The following is a 15771-nucleotide window of genomic DNA, read 5'->3' as shown; positions in this document are numbered from 1 at the left end:
CGCAAACAAACAAACAAACAAAAATGTCCATGGACCAACAGGGTGAGGTGGGGAAAGGGATGTGAGGGAACAAGTTCAAAATCAAACAAGCCAAAAACTCCTGGCTGGAAACCTTCTCTCTAGATCGTTGCAGGAATGGCCACACTGGTGGGACCATGGGAGATAGAAAAGAAGTTGGCAGAGCCTGGAATTCTTTCTCCAACCAAGACCCAGATGCCAGGCAGGTAGTGAAGCCGCCCCTACCCCATCTCCACCCCCATGGCCTGTCTGAGGACAGAGTCTGCCAACCCCCTCCTAACACCAGACCGACCCCTCACAGGCACTCTAAGCTGAAGGCATTGGCCTGGGCCACTGTGATGCCAGGAAAGCAAAATGTATTGTTGGCAAAGAGCTCAAGACAGACAAACAAACAAAAACTGGCAGTTGGTCACGACAGAGCCACAGTCTGAGTCTATGACAAGTCATCCAGCTTCAAGTTTGGTGTGATGCAGGCCCTTCTTGGACTTTTAAAATTCATGACATTTTGTTTATTCATTCACCACCCACATCGAACTTATAGTAGACTCCAAGAAATATATATGACAAAATTATAGAATATAAATTTAAACTTGGGACTAGAGAAAAATAATTTAGAATAAGAGAGAAAGGCAGGAATAGAGCAGGATGGAAGGTAAAGATACACAGGCCAGAAGGTCAGTTCCTAAACTGGATCTGAAAATGTGGCTCCGAGTTCCCCAGTGGCCAAGTCAGAAAGGGCAGTAGAAGCTGTTCTCGTGGTACACAAGAAGAAAGACGCTGGACTTTCCAGGACCAGCACTGTCCTGCCATGTGACCCCAGATAAGTGATTTAACTTCTACTTGGACTCAGTTTCCCCATCTCCAAAAATGGATGAGAAACTATTGAATCTATGTGAGTCCTTCTTTAGATGATTAAAAAAAAAAATGCTGTAATAAAAACCAAGAATGGCTGATCTTCCAGCCTAGACTCACAAATAAGAATCACAAACTCAAACATCTATAAGGACCAGTTAGCAGCAGAAATGAGAGGCAGTCTGGGCATAATACAATAGGGAGTGGAGGAACTGTTGTGAACTGGGCAGCCCATACTCTTCTAAAGGAGGCAGCTGCTTCTCACCTCCAGCTAATCAGACGAGCAGGCTCAGAGGCCATGGCTCACGGGCCCAGCCGCTCCGCGGCATGTGGGATCTTCCCGGACCGGGGCACGAACCCGTGTCCCCTGCATTGGCAGGCGGACTCTCAACCACTGTGCCACCAGGGAAGCCCCATCTTCTGATTTTTAAGAGGAGCTCAAAATTGGGATTTTTAACGTAAACTCTTCTAACTTCTAAATGTTTGCTTTTAATTCAAGTTTACTTAAAACAAAGCACAGGTCAAACTTAGCCCCACCTGAAGGCCAATTCCAGAAAGAAATGGTAAATCCCTTTTGTGTTACAAATGGCTTTTTCTATCTTCAGGGTAAGTTGCAATCCCCAGCCCTTATCTTCCCCCAGCTGAGCATCTCAAAGAAGCATTTCCCAACAAAAGTGTGATTCTTTTTGAATCCCATCCTACACACACTGTTGAATCCCTACTGTATTTTAGGAACAGGGAAGGATACACCAGTGATAAACAAGTCTCCACTACATAGCCAGATGGGCCTGGCTGTGTACTCCATCAAGACACTAGACAGCTCCCAGAAAAGTTCTCAGGTTTGGTGATGTCTACAGAAATCAGCCGTTTCACCATCAACTTCAAAACGTACTGCTAGATTTATTTCTACTAGAAACCAGAAAACACCCATTCCTCTAAGTGCATTTTCCTCTGGCCAGCCCCCTGGATGAGGTTTTCTTCATGGAGCCCTGGCACTCTGTTCAGTCCCAATTCAGTTCAACAAGCACTTGCCCATTGGATACAGGTACTTTGCTAAGAACTGGAGGCATCAATATGAACAATATGATTCCACTGGTCCACATTCCAAGTAAGTCTGAGATATGAGAAGCAACTAAACTTATCCTAGAGAGTATTTTAACTCACAGAGAGCTAAGTGATACAATGGAAAGTAAGTTACCTTGACCTGGGTTTGAGTTAGAATTCTCCCACCCACAAGCTATGTTATCTTGGGCAACACACCTACCCCTTCTGTGGCTAGTGCCTCAACTATTTTTTTTAAAAAACGGAGATATAACACCAACTAGCTTACAGTTTGTTGGAAACAGGACTGGCCCATACTGCTGCAAAGGTTATGCACTGCAAAATTCCAAGGACTGCTGTTCACCCAGGAGTTGTGCAGTACCGGATATGAAGAGCTGTATACAGCTGTATACGAGCCTGGTTGGAATGAGTAAATACTACATATGAAAGAAACAAGCAGAGTGTCCAGCACATTGTAGGGGCTCAACAAATGAAACTGTGGCTAGTACAAAAACCAACTGGAGGGACTTCCCTGGTGGCGCAGTGGTTAGGAGTCCGTCTGCCAATGCAGGGAACACAGGTTCAACCCCTGGTCTGGGAAAATCCCACATGCCGCGGAGCAACTAAGCCCGTGAGCCACAACTACTGAGCCTGCGCTCTAGAGCCCGCGCACCTCAACTACTGAGCCTGCGCTCTAGAGCCCGCGCACCACAACTACTGAGCCTGCGCTCTAGAGCCCGCGCACCACAACTACTGAGCCTGCGCTCTAGAGCCCGCGCACCTCAACTACTGAGCCTGCGCTCCAGAGCCCGCGCACCACAACTACTGAGCCTGCGCTCTAGAGCCCGCGCACCTCAACTACTGAGCCTGCGCTCTAGAGCCCGCGCACCACAACTACTGAGCCTGCGCTCTAGAGCCCGCGCACCACAACTACTGAGCCGGCGCGCCTAGAGCCCGCGCTCCACAACAAGAGAAGCCACTGAAATGAGAAGCCCACGCACCGCCAACAAAGAGTAGCCCCCGCTCGCCGCAACTAGAGAATGCCCGTGCACAGCAACGAAGAACCAACACAGCCAAAAATACACCAAATTAAAAAATAAAAACTGGAAAATAAACCCTACTTTTCTTAACTTCTCTTTTCCACCATCTTTTCAACAACAACCTCACTGCATAAATGGAAGCACTCCTGAACAATCAGGGTCCCTCAGACTCAGGCTGAGCCCTTCTCATCCATCAGGCAACGACTGCGCTGTGCTTCCTCCTCCAAGGAAATATACATACCAGTCCTGGAGCCTTGATTTATGCTGCTGCCGTTCCTGTCCGTGTGCCGTCCTTCCTTCCCCTCCTGGCCCAGCCTGCATTCAGGCTGCTAACTGCAGCTCAGGGCCCACATTCTTGCTTGGTTCAGAGTGATTCTCCAGGACATGTGCTCAGAGTCCTCACCCCTGGGATTTTCTTTTCCTTTTAAGCTTTGAATTGATTGTCTCAAATGTTTAAAAATAGCTGGCATCTCACTCTCACCTGCTGATTTTGGAGGTGGTATTGGCCAGGTCGCTTTCCATTGCAAAGCAACAGAAAAGCAGCTGGAATCAATTCAGCGAACAGTGAATTCATTCTTTGACACGTCTGAAGAGTCCAGGGGTTCAGGTACAGTAGGACTCAGGGGTCCAAAACGATACTATGGGATCAACGTCTCCATCTCTTGATTCTGCTCTCCTCTCTGGTGGAGCCATGTGGCGGCTTCTGGGGACTCTGGGTGTTAAAAGCTGAAGAGAAACTTCCAGCCAGAATAAGAAGCAAAAGACAGTACGGGTAAGTGAAGCAGGCTGAGTAAAGACTCCAGGAGTGCAAACTTCAGTTCCTGCCCCCATTTCGCTTCATTCAGCCACCTCAGCCCTGCAGGGAGATTGTTTCTTCTGCTCAGCGTCCAGCGTGTTGGAGGAGGTCATAGAGAGGATGTGACCTCTGGGTGACCCGCGAGCTGGCCCCGGGCAATGGAGGCTCCTCACCGCACCCTTGTCCTTGGAATGTGCTGTTCCTGCACTAGGAGCCATTTCAAGGACGCAGCCTTGAGAAAGGCGTCGTGGAGACCATCTGGCCGGGATACACGACTGAACCCCATCAAGGCCTCTCTAAACTTTGAAGATTCTGTCAGACGCGTACAGAGGCCACGTCATCTTGCGGCATCCGAGACAAGCCTCGTTTGTATAATAAATTCTCTTGCTTGTGAAAACCGCCACCTACCAATGCGGAGCGGCTGCCGCTTTCCGCAGTCTCTCCTGGCCCTGCGTGTCCCGGGCCATTTCCGAATTTCACCCAGGAAGCTCCAAAGTTTGGGGCCTACACAGCGGAAGCCTAAGGGCTACCTCCCTCCCCGAGCTGAGGCAGAAGTCCCACCTCTTCCTGTTCCCAAGGCCCTCCCACCTAGCCCTAGACCGGAAGCTGCACGCCCTCCGGTCATTGGTGGAGCATATTTGACTGTCAGAACCTGCAACCAGTGAAGGATCAAGTTGGTTCCAGCATCAGCCCTACCAACTTCTGAAGGACTATTTCATCTCTCAAGTGTCTCTCACTGCTTCTTATTGTAGGTGTGAGAAGCCCAACTTATTGGTAAGATACTGAACAGTCTCTAATTATTACTATTATTATTAAATACAATAATATTATTATTAGATATTAGATATAATACTAATAGTAAATTATTAGATTATTATTAGACATAATGGCATATTATTGTTAATACTATTATTAGATATAATAATAATATTATTGTGGTTACCAGGGGCTGGGAGGTTGTGGAAATGGGGAGAAGTTGGTCAAGGAGGTAAGTTATAAGATGAACATATTCTGGGGATCTAATGTACAGCATGGTGATTAGAGTTAATAATACTGTATTATATACTGGAAAGTTGCTAAGAGAGTAGATCTTAAACAGCCTTACCACAAAAAAGAAATGGTAATTATGTGATGTGATAGAGGTGTTAGCTAACAATATGGTGGTAATCATTTTGCAGTATACAAAAATATTAAATTACCTTGCTGTATACCTTAAACTTACACAATGTTATATGTCAATTATATCTCAATAAAAATTATTAGTTGTTGTAGATATAATAATAACATTATTGTTGTTGCTATTATTATTAGAAGGAGGATGAGGAGGTGGGGAGGAAAAGGGAAGAGGAGAAAGAAGGAGAAGTGACATTTATGTAGCATTTAATACCTCCCAGGCGTTATTCCAAGCACTTTGCATGTATCTCTTATTCCTTACAACCACCCTATGAGGCAGGTATTCTCATTTATCTCATTTTACCGTCTGGCTGTCTCACACCTAAGCCATGAGCCAGGATTTGAACCTGGGTGGTCTGGCTCCAGAGGCCGCACCCAACACCATTAGACTATAATTAAAGGAAGAGCGGCATGTACAAGCGTAACTGAAAACAAGCACTTGAATTTCAACATACTCACTCTTCATCTCTGCCTCTGTCAGTTTTTTCCTTCTCCCAGCAGATGAGCTTCCCTCCTGCTGGCAGGAGATGAGGCTCCCAACAGCCCCCAGCCTCATGTCTCACAGCCTCCACCCGATAGAAGGACAGACTGACACTCTCTCCCTTTCCAAGTTCAAAATCCTAGGGAAGGGCCCCGACTGGCCCAGCTTGGGTCACGTGCCAAACTCTGGGCCAGTCACCTGTGGCCAGGGGACACTTGTGTCAAATCAGTCAATGGCAGGTGGAGGCAGGACCCCACTAGGGTTTCAAAATGTCAGGGATGGGAAAGAAGGTAAAAGTCGTCCTCATGAGAAGGGAGGCGTGCTGGGGACATTAGCATTTATTTCATCCTGAGAGCAAGGGAAGTTTGCCCAGAAGCCTCACTGGGAAGAAGCCAGTTGGCCAAGGATTGAGGGCCCTCCCAGCTGTGGCCCTTCTGACATCTGGTCCAGATGCTGGCCATCATTCCCTCGAAGTGCACATGCAGCTTTAATGAGGGACTAAAGAGAGCAGTCCTCCCAGACTCCCTTGAAGGGGCATTATCATGCATTATCATCCTGCTCTGCCTGCCTGCATGAAGTATGAAGGGGGTCTTTGAAGACACATCCAGAATGTTTAGCAAATGCTCCAGAACGGCTCATCTGAAAATTTCCCAAGTGTCGGACTCATTGTTTAATCTGTTACATTACACAGTTGAAGTTATGGCAGGAGGTGGGCTGTACTGACATTCAGTGCCATGTCATCCTGTTCGTCAGTTCTGCTACCTTCCTCCTCCCCCACCTCCTCAATCCTGAGTTACACCTTAAGACTCCCAGGTTGGCGGGGCAAGAAAGCAAGCTCTACAACCAGTCAGAGCTGGGTTTGAATCTTGGATTTACCACTTACCAGCTGGGTGATATTGGGAGAGCTTTTTGACCTCCCTGAACCTCAGTTTTCTCACCTGATGAGTGAAGATACGAATATCTGCTTTGTAAGACAGTTGAGAAATTATAAACAATGTACGGAAAGTTCTATATTAGGCTAGAATGAATGTACTGCAGTGTCAAATAAATCCTCAAATATCAGTAGCTTAGTGCCACAAAGACTCTTTCTCACTCACTCCAAGTTCCCTGCCACATTAGAGGAGCTTTTCTGTGGTGGGACAAAATAAGGCCAAGTCACCAAGGATGCTAACACCAGCAGAGGTGACAGATGGACAGCATCTAGTCCACGAAGCAACCCCTTTCATTCAACCCCTAAAATTACAGAAGGGATGAATTAGGCCAGATACACACAAACACTTCCTCCCCTAAAGGACTGAAGACCTGAAAAAGGTCATCATAATAAACCAGATAACAACAACCAAATTAGAAAAAGCTATAGCACTCAGTGTTGGTAAGATGACGAGTTTCCTTGTGGATGGCGACAAACCCTTTAAAAAGCAATGAGATGATAAAGGTCAAAAGCTGTAAAAATGCTCACTTATTACCCTTGGAATTCCCACTCCTAAAAATTTAAAGAAATAATTCACCAGTAGCAAAGTTTTTTTGCATAAATATGTTTACTGTTTTTATTATCTGAAAAAACCTGGAGCAGCTTAACTGTCCAACAGTTGGAGTACACAGCCTATAATCATGATTGTTATGAAAACTCAGTGGAGCCACACAGAAAAAGGATTATGATAAATGAAAGAAATCAGGTAAGAACTAGAATATATATTCTGGCTCGAGTAGGAAAACTACTTAGGGACAAGGACTAGAAGAGAGCAAGAAATAATGGCAATACTTACGCGGTGTGGGGAAGACTGCAGGCTGCCCATCAGATTTGGTCCTTCCCTTCCTGCAGGACACACAGCTAACCAGATCTCCCAGCAGCCCTTGCACCTAGGTGGACCCACATGACTGAGTTCAAGTCAGTGGAATGGGAACAGACGTGAGGTGCCGCTTCCTGTTCTGGCCCATAAAATCCTACCATGCATGCTCCACCATGCTGTGTCTCCAAGGGGACCTTACAAGCCACATGTTGGAGAGATGGCAGAGACTCTGTGAGCCCCAAACAATTGTGCATAACATAAACCAACCCCTCCCCATTCACCCGAGACCACCCTTCACAGTAACATGAATCAGAAATAAACTTCCATTGTGTATGTGCCATTCAGCTTAGGTCTATTTGTTATAACAGTTTAGCCAACTCTGATGAATACACTGATAACAATGCCTGGTGGCTAAGAGCTCAGGCTTTGGCGTCAATGATACGCTTTATGATCTGTGTGACTTGGGGAGGTCGCTTAACTACACTGAGCCTCAGTTTCCTCATCAGTGTGTTTTGAGTATCAAATGAGAAAAATACTATAAAGTCCTTAGTTCTGTGCCTAAGGTGAAGCAGGGGCTCAGCCAATGGTTCCAAGTGTTCTGGAAGCCCAGCACATCCTGCGCTTCCTTGGATTCTGGAGACATTTGCCTAAGCTAGAACAAGCTGTGTTTCCAACCCTTGCAAACGAGAGTACTGACTAATACAACACTGCTCCAAACATTAATGTCTTTCTCCCAACTCGTCACTCAGGCAGGGGTGGTCCAGCCTGGGCAAACCCAGGGAGAGACTAGCTCTCCCTTAGGCTTAGGATGGAGCCAGGGGCAGTAACTGACTTAATGTCCTCTGCACCTTAGTGGCAGAACCAGGTCCAGAAACCAGGTTCACCCAAAGCATCCTTTCCCAAGATGTGGCCCCATCCCTGGTGCCCACTCAGGTCAGGCTGGGCTGTTTTCTTGGACAGAGAAGTCACAGACCAGCAGTGGTCAGTGGGCTGTGCCCAGGCTGAGAACATTTCCCAGACCAGATGGTGTGTCTCTGGCAGGCCTTCAAAGCCAGCAGAGGCCAAGTCATGCCCCAGAGGCCAAAAGGCCCAATATGGTGTGGGCTGGTCCAGAGTCCCAGTGAGCAAGGCATCCCAGTGCCCTCCTTGTTTGCTAGCTAGTGACCACCTGAGGGGCCCAGAGCAACAGGTGGACAAGGCAAGCCCAGGCAGGGGCACTGAGCCGGAAGGGGGCTCGTAACCTCAGCTCACATACACACACACACAACCCCATATATAAATGCATGCACACACATCACACACACACACACACACACACACACACGTCTCCCAAGTGCAACACCTGCTGACAGCACAGCGGACCATAGGGGCCCAGTGTGGCGTGGGGGAAACCCTGGAGTATGAGCCCACATTTTTTTGCATTGTCAGGGGGATAAAAGATATTTGACAAAACTCTTGAGTCACATCCCCCATGGGGTCCTGCCTGCCTGCAGACCCCACAAAACCAGCTCCATGCACACGGCCCCTCAGACCCTTCCTCACCGGGCCGCCAAGGATTGACCACTATTCCAGCAACTGCAGAAAGATCTGGATCTGTAGCAGCAGGTCACTGATGGCCTTAGGCCAGGTGTCCTAGAAGCAGAGCCAAAAGCAGGGACTTGGGCAGATATGAGTTTTTAAGGGGGGGATTTCAGGAGAAGGGAAGTGAGGGCCCCAGGAAGCAGAGGGGAAAGAGCCGAGCAAGAATGTAATATCTTCCCTCAGCCTGATCCCACAGGGAGCTCTGGAGCACAGATTGCACCACCGTGAGGCAGGGGCCAGCCAGCCCTACTGCTGTGTCAGTTACTCACTGGGGCAAGGCATCCCCTCCCGGGTAAGGTATCTCGCATCTGGAGAGGGCAGTTCTCCAGAGAAGAGATAGCTGTGAGCTCTTAGCAGCCAGCACTCACAGCAGCTGGGGAAAGGTGCCCTGGCCACGTAAACAGGATCTGGGTAAGACTCCTACAGTGTCTGCACCAGTGTGGACCAATGTAATTGTCTGAAGCTCTAAAAGGAAGCGGTGAATTCACCTCTACTCAGGGATGGTTTTCAGAATATTGAACATCTGTCATGGCATGGGCACTGACCAATCAGAACACTGTGACCAACCCCAATGGCTGGCTGTAAAACATGGGCACAGCTACACCAGTGGGTATCAGCTGAATGTCAGCCCGCCTCTGAGAAGGGATTATACCAGGAAGCAAGCCCTGCAGCAGGTGCTCTGTGAGCACTACTTTCCTGAATCCTCACAACCGCCCTGTAATGCCCCCTTTTCCTCATTTTACTGTGGAACAGCCACAGGCTCAGGGAAGTTAGGCAGCTCGTCCAAAGTCACACAGCCCAGTAAATAACAGGGCCACGACTCGCACTCAGACCTGTCTGCCTCCAGAGCCAGTGAACATTTTCCACTCTGCCTCACTGGCTTGAAAGAGATTTAAAAAGAAGGCAAGCAAAAGGAGCCCTTCTTCAAAGAGACACGAGGGTCCCTCGGTGATGCTGGGATCATGATTTTATCATGTTCAGAGGGGAATGAAAGGGACAGGAAACAAGCGGTGTGTGATCTCCTGTCACGTAGGGAGACGCTCTTTTCAGAGAAATGTGCATTCTGCAGAATCAATATGCTCTGAAGCCTCAGAGAGCCAAGGAAGACAAACAGCCCTGACCCCTGCACGTGAGAGCCCTGTTGCGAGGGATAATAGAAATTAAATGGAGTCATCTGGAGCAAGTAGGATATTAAACATTCAATATTAATGATCCGTTTCAGTCCCAAGGAAGTGAGCCTTGGGCTTTGCCCAGCTGTATGTTCTGTTGTTAAAAAGACAGACTTGTCCTGAGATGGGGAATCCTTGCCCTCCCTGCTAAAGGATGATGACAGAACTGTGTCCCCTATCCTGGAGTCAGCAAAATTTTTCCTTAAAGGGCCAGATAGGTAGTAGATATTTTGTGGACTGTGTGATCTGCGTTGCAACTATCCACTCTGCTGTTGTCGCTCAAAAGTAGCCATAGACGATATGCAAATAAGTGGGCGTGGCTATGTTCCAATAAAACTTTATTGACAAAAATGGGCAGCCAGCTGGATTTGACCCACAGGCTATAGTTTGCCAACACCTGCCTATACTATTCCTTGGCTTTTCCAGGTAACTAATGCATGCAGTCTGGATGCTGGGCCATTTCCTGGCCCCAAGACATATCCCTAACTTGGGCTTTTTGTCTCTTGGGGTCATTAGCTATGCTGAAGGTCGGGCAACAGAGGTTAAATGGCACAATATGAATTCATGCCCACAAACTAAACCAGGAAAAACACTACTAGGTTGAGCATACGACACTGTTGCATTTGACCTTTTTTTAAAATAAATGTTTAAACTTTCTATTTTAGAATAGTTCTAGAAAAATGGTAAAGATAGTTAAGTTCCCATATGCCCACATATTGATGCATTATTATTAACTAAAGTCCAAATTTATTTAGATTTCCTTAGTTTTTAGTGTCCTTTTTCTGGGCCGTTTATTCAGTCATTGATTTATATCAGTATGGAACCATGGATATTTATTCTATACTTTGAGTTATAATCCAGTACTACTTTATTTTGTTGGTCAGATTGTTCCAGCTTTGGCTATGGGAGCTCTTTCAGCTGGCTCCTGGGTCCCTCTGAGATCCACCCCCATCAATGGGGTGATTTGTCTTGTTTTGCTTAGTGCTTCTGAGACAGGCTGGGACCCTTTGCTGCAGTGCTTGTACCTGGACAATCCTCCAGCAACAAAATATAAAGAAACTATGAGGAACTAAAAATAGATGTGTGCACGCACAGTTGGGGCAAATTATGGACAACAAGATACAAAAAGACCAAAAACCCAACTTCCACTTCTGAAGAGCCAGAGGCAAAAACAGGGTGTCGGGAGCAAAAGCAGGGTACTGCACATGCCCCCTGCACACAACACCAAAGGGGTGGGCAAAACACCTAAGCCAGCCCTCCTGCCCAATCCCTGGACACACCCCCACCCTCACCCCATATAAGGAACCAGCTCCCCCCACCTCAGAGAGCAAGTAAGGGAAACTGTTACTTGTTTTCGCTCTCCAGCTGCTGCAGCAGGGGCCCCAGTAAAGCCCCGCCTGAATTTCTTGTCTGGGCTTTTATCAATTTCTATTGATTAAGGAAGGCCAAGAACCCTGGTCGGTATCACTTCCTTACTTTCTGACACTATACGATGTTCCCAGCTCATCTTTTATATTTCCCACCCGAGTCCTAGAATCAGACATTTCTCCACCGAGCCCGGGTGCCTTTTATTGGAGAGGGGTGTTATTAGAGAATGGAGATCTAGGCACTGGGTGTTTGTTGCTACTAAGCTCTCATTGCTTCTAGCCCTGCTCCGCTGGCAGAGCAAGGAAGCATATGTGTGTTACTAGCCTGTGTGTATGCACATATGTATAAATATTTCCATATGCAGCCATCTGTGTCTATATGAAATGTGACTTCATACTGATGTCTCCAACTCTAATCCATCACCACAGGGATCATTCTAGTCTTCCCTCCTTTGCTTACTTGTATCCTTCCACTCCAACAATGAGAAACCTGGCTCCCATATCCACTATCCATTTACTTGTTTAATTTCAGTACGCATGTGTAATGGTTGGTTAGTCAATCATTTTGACCTATAAAAATGGCAGTTTCATACGGTTCATCCTAAACAGAAGACAAGTGTGAATTGGTGATGTGGTCTCCATATGAGTCATGGGATGGATCATGACCAACATTATTTCTAATGACCAGTCATTCATTCATCCATCAATGAATGGGTGGAGCGTTGACAACTGTTTACCCAACCACCCTATCCTGGGTTCCCCCACCTCACTGGCCATTTCCGCTCAGTCTCTCTGGCAGCTACCCCACACCGTCCAGGGCTTGACCTCCTGGCTCTTCCTCAGACCCGTGAAGCTCATTTCCTCCTCAGGGTCTTTCTAATTATTGTCCCCTCCACCCGGGCAGCTCTGCCTCCCGACCTCTGCCGAACAGGGCCCTTCTCTAATTCGGGTCTCAGCTCAAACGGCACCTCCTCAGAGTGGCCTTCCCTGACACCAATCACCCTCTACCCCGTCGCCCTCTTCCCCTCTTTTTTTTACAACACGTTCTCATCCAGGAAGTTCTCACTCACCCCTTTCATGTCCCTCTCCTCCGTCAGCATTTTGCTTCCGGAGAGTTGAGGCCCGGCCGCATGTTCTCACCACTAACACCCAGTACACAGAGCAGGGCCTGGCACAGCACAGATGCTCAACTAATGCTTGTTGAATGAACTAATGACTCTCCCCAAAATCAAACTTTACAAAGTACCCAGTAGACTAGAGGTCAGCGACCTTTTCTATAAAGGGGCAGATAGTAAATAGTTTAGGCTTTGTGGGGCATTACAGTCTTTGCCACAGCTACTCATCTCCACTGTTGTAGGATGAAAATAGCCACGGACAATTTGTAGATGAATGGGTGTGGCTGTGTTCCCATAACGCTTTATATACAAACACAGTGGCAGACCAGATTTGGCAGGGGTGGGGGAGGCATAGTTTTGGGGGTTTTTTTTTTTTGGCAATTTGTAATTTTTTTTTAATTGAAGTATAGTTGATTTACAACGTTGTGTTAGTTTCATGTGTACAGCAAAGTGATTCAGTTTTATATATATATTTTTTCACTATAGGTTATTACAAGATATGGAATATGGTTCCCTGTGCTATATAGTAGGTCCCTGTTTATCTGTTTTTTATATAGTAGTGTGTACCTGTTAATCCCAAACTTCTAATTTATCCTTCCCCCACCCCCCCTTCCCCTTTGGTAACCATAAGTTTGTTTTCCATGTCTGTGAGCAGCTACTATGCAGAACAGTATGGAGGTTCGTTAAAAAACTAAAAATAGAGCTACTGTATGATCCAGCAATCCCAATCCTGGGAATATATCCAGAAAAGATGAAAACTTTTCAAAAAGATACATGCAACCCAGTGTTCATAGCAGCACTGTTTACAATAACCAGGACATGGAAGCAACCTGAGGGTCCCTCAACAGATGAATGGATAAAGAAGACGTGGTATATATGCACAATGGAATATTACTCAGCCATAAAAAAGAATGAGATAATGCCATTTGCAGCAACATGGATGGACATAAGAGATTATCATACTAAATGAAGTCAGACAGAGAAAGGCAAATATTATATGACATCACTTATATGTGGAATCTAAAAAAAAATGATACAAGTGAACTTATTTACAAAACAGAAATAGACTCTGGGGGCCAGAGTTTGCTGACCCCTGCCATCAACCAGTGTCAGTCTTAGACCTCATCTTCATATGTGATCAGTTCTTTGCCATCATTAACTGAGTATCAGTCATCACTTAGGTGAGGCATTCTCGAAACTGTACAAGGGAAGAAGCATTTTTAGTAGGCAACAAAATGTTCTTTCTCTGTATTCCCGCCCACCCCAGCCCATGAAAAGGAAGCGAGAGAGGCCCATCTCAAGTTTGATCACTCAGCGGCGGTTAGCCATCTCTTCCTCTCGGCTCTAAGAGCAGTAACAGGATAAAAATGCAGCAGCTGTCAGCTTCCCTCCTCTTGCCAGCCGCCTCCCCTGCAGAGACTAGGCAGGGAGGGGTAGCCATCAGTCCTCAGAGGAAGGGATTCCACACAGACTTGGGGACCACTTGTTCCAATGCATTCATCTATTTTACAGAATCTTCAAATTCCAAAAAGCAAATGCAAGATGGGCTGCTGTTTCATCCACAAGGTGGAACAGTGAAACAGTCACTCATCCGAAAGGGTATGTAAGCGGGCAGCATCGTAAACAACCCCAGGTGTGGGGACAGAAGGGCTGTAGTGACAATGGTCGTTATCCATCCAAAATCCTACCACTGTATCATGAAGCATAAACGCTCCCACTGAGAAGGGGGGAGGGAGGGGGTCCCCTCACACCTTCCCCCACTCCACACAGTAGGCCCACAAGAAGATGAGTTTCTCCCCTCCCCTAGGCATGTCATGATAAGGTCACAGTTATTTGCTAATGAAAAAATAAAGCCAAAAATGGTGGGTGACTTCGACCAGGCCCTGTCATCAAGTTTTGAAGGGAGTGGAGCTGACTCCTATTGGTTTTGCCCACCCGGGATCCCTTGTTTCTCTGGGAAACACAGCGACCCCCTGCAGGAGCTTCGTATGGCACGGACGGAGGTGTGGCTCAGCGCTGGCCAGGGCCCCATGAGCAGTTTGCCCATCACTCCTTCACCTTCCCCAGATGGACACAGGGTCTGTGAGATGGAAGTTCTCTTTCTGTTCGGTCTGCAAATTGGGATGACACAGGCCCAACGCTGCTGGGTGACCATCTTCCACAGAAGCAGAAAAATCAGAAGTCAAAAGCCAGTTTTCCCAAATTCTACTCATAGTGGAGTCCGTTCCACATCTGCCCCTGCCACTGCCTCAGGCAGAGCAGTGACTGAACAAATAGAAAAGGACCCGGTTTCAATGTCTGTCAGTTTCCAGCAAAGGGGTCTTTAAGAGGTAATCACTGAGAGGTGGCGTAGAGCCTTGATGGGGGGAAGAGCATAGTCAACACACAAAGGGAAGCAGAGCCAGGAGGCTAAGACATGCCCTAGATCCAGCCATGCACGGAGCCAGACACTCCTTGGTTTCTCAACTACATAGGCAGTGAAATGCCCCATTTTGCTTAAGCTAGTTGGAGTTGGGTTCCTGTCACTTAAACCAAAAGAGCCTTGACTAATACAAGTAGAAATGCATCGATTTACTGGGAGTCTCTCAGTCACTGTCCATTCATGACAGACCTTTAGTGAGTACTGTTCCTGTTACCTAATGTCGCATACCTAATGTTACCTAATGTTACCTAATGTTGCATAACCCCAAAACTTAGAGGCCTAATACAGTCATATATCATGTTCCCAGATTCTGTGAGTCAGGAATTTGGGGAGAGCTCAGCCAGGCAGTGTCACCTGGGGGGTCTCTGAAGCAGCTGCAGTTAGACGTCAGCTGGGGCTGCAGTCAACCAAAGGCTTGACTGGGGCTGGAGGATCCACGTCCAGGGCTCCTGAAGCGCATGGCTCGCAAGCTGGACTGGCTGCTGTCCAGGGACCTCAGCTCTCCGAAGGCTGTCTGCGTACCCTCACGCAAGGCGGCTGGCTTCCCCCAGGGCCAAAGTGGGAAGTGCAGTGCCCTTGAATTTTTTTTTATTGAAGTAGAGTTGATTTACAATGCTGTGCCAATCTCTGCTGTACAGCAAAGTGACTCAGTTATACACATACACTACATACATTCTTTTTTTTATATGCTTTTCCATTATGGTTTACCACAGGATATTGAGTATAGCTCCCTATGCTACACAGTAGGACCTTGTTGTTCATCCATTCTATATGGAATAGTTTGCATCTACCAACCCCAAACTCCCAGTGCATCCGTCTCCCTCCCCCCCTCCCCCATGGCAACCACCAGTCTGTTCTCTACGTCCGTGATTCTGTTTGTTTCATAGATAGGTTCATTTGTGTCATATTTTAGATTCCACACATAG

General features: G+C 47.1%; 1 long non-coding RNA gene across 4 annotated transcripts in view; it reads right to left on the bottom strand.

Moving 5' to 3' along the window:
* LOC307197603 overlaps nt 1-4492 on the bottom strand; it is an 847911-nt gene extending 843419 nt beyond the window's left edge. For all 4 annotated transcript variants that reach the window (XR_013831461.1, XR_013831462.1, XR_013831463.1 and 1 more), the window contains exon 1: nt 3193-4492. This is a non-coding gene — a long non-coding RNA (uncharacterized lncRNA). The remainder of the gene's footprint in view (nt 1-3192) is intronic.
* Between the last annotated feature and the right edge of the window lie 11279 nt (nt 4493-15771).

The sequence above is a fragment of the Stenella coeruleoalba genome, assembly GCF_951394435.1.
Source record: "Stenella coeruleoalba genome assembly, chromosome: 15".
Classification (NCBI taxonomy): Eukaryota; Metazoa; Chordata; class Mammalia; order Artiodactyla; family Delphinidae; genus Stenella; species Stenella coeruleoalba.
Note: the sequence above shows the minus strand (reverse complement) of the source record. Positions and strands in the feature narration are given on the sequence as shown.